This window comes from Tachyglossus aculeatus, chromosome X1 (genome assembly GCF_015852505.1).
Source record: "Tachyglossus aculeatus isolate mTacAcu1 chromosome X1, mTacAcu1.pri, whole genome shotgun sequence".
Lineage (NCBI taxonomy): Eukaryota > Metazoa > Chordata > Mammalia > Monotremata > Tachyglossidae > Tachyglossus > Tachyglossus aculeatus.
Genome location: NC_052101.1, coordinates 100,737,363 through 100,738,780, shown reverse-complemented (window position 1 = coordinate 100,738,780; position 1,418 = coordinate 100,737,363). Strand labels below are relative to the sequence as shown.

The following is a 1,418-nucleotide window of genomic DNA, read 5'->3' as shown; positions in this document are numbered from 1 at the left end:
GTGAGCTCCATGGCCTAGTGGAAAGAGCACAGGCCTGGGAGTCAGAGGACCAGGGTTCTAATCTTGACTCCGCCACTTGTCTGCTGTGTGACCGTGGACAAGTTGCTTAATGTCTCTGTGCCTACATTTCCTCATCTGTAAAATGGGGATTCAATCCCTGTTCTCTCTCTTACTTAGACTGTGAGCCCCATGTGGGATAGGGACTATGTCCTCACTGATTAACTTGTATATACCCCAGTGTGTAGAACAGTGCTTGATGCAGTGTAAGTGCTTAACAAATACCATAATAACAATGGAGTGGTGGAGGCTGAGGCAGATATCTGCACTTTTTAAAAGGACAGCATTGAATAGCAAAGAGACTTGATGGGAGGCCAGTGAGGGAGCTCTTAATCTCAGAGCGAGGTTTGGGGCAAAACTAAATCTCTGCTTGTGCTGTTTGGAAATGCTATATTGTTTAATGGAGACCATCTCTCCATTACTAGAGGGGAATCTGAGGGTTGACAGATGGGTCCTGAGAATGAAAGATTATGTAATGACTGAGAATGAAAGAGCTGTAATGACCAGCTCACTAAATCCAGCCTGGTTTCTTTACGTTGGACCTCAAATGCTCACCTTTTTGCTGCATATGGCGATGCCCACACACTGAAGAGATTTTTAGGCATCCTCCATAGGTGACTCAAGATAGGAGGGGATATTATGCAGCATATACCTTATCCTCCCCTCTCAGGGTCACACCTGGAGAGTTTACAGTACTCTACCAGTCTCAACTACAGGAGGGAGAGTCAAGCAGAGGCATACTCATTCCATTCCTAGCTTGGGCAGTGGCTAGTGAGTGGAAGGCAATCCCTGCTACAAATCAGAACTCACCTGTTCTGAGCAATAGCAGCATGGGAGGGGTTCGAGGGTGGAGACTCAAGCAATGGTAAACTACTTTTGTATTTTTACCAAGAAAATTCTATGATTACTCTTCCAAACCAGTATGTTTGGTTTTGTTCTCTGTCTCCCCCTTTTAGACTGTGAGCCCACTGTTGGGTAGGGACTGTCTCTATATGTTGTACAGTGCACATAGTAAGCGCTCAATAAATACGATTGATGATGATGATGATGATGATTGCATATGGAGGTGGGGCATTCTGGGATGTGTCCATGGCATCGCTATGGGTCAGGGACGACGAGACGGTTAAAAACAAGACAAGACCTTATTCTAGACACTGAGCATTTCACTATAGGATCACCAAGGCATTGCATTACATCTCTCTCTCTCTCCCTTTTGATTTTCTTTTTTTCCTCACCTCAGTCAATCAGTGGTATTTATTGAGCACGTACAGTGTGCAAAGTACTATTCTAAGTGCTTGGGAGAGTACAATACATCAGAGTTGGTAGAATGTTCCTTGATGATGGTATTTATTAAGCACTTA

At 44.4% G+C, this 1,418-nt stretch overlaps 1 non-coding gene across 1 annotated transcript; it reads left to right on the top strand.

Moving 5' to 3' along the window:
- The first annotated feature begins 717 nt into the window (after positions 1-717).
- Positions 718-857, top strand: LOC119920537. The gene has a single exon (XR_005448276.1). It is a non-coding gene; the product is annotated as a small nucleolar RNA SNORA7 (small nucleolar RNA).
- The last annotated feature ends 561 nt before the right edge of the window (positions 858-1,418 follow it).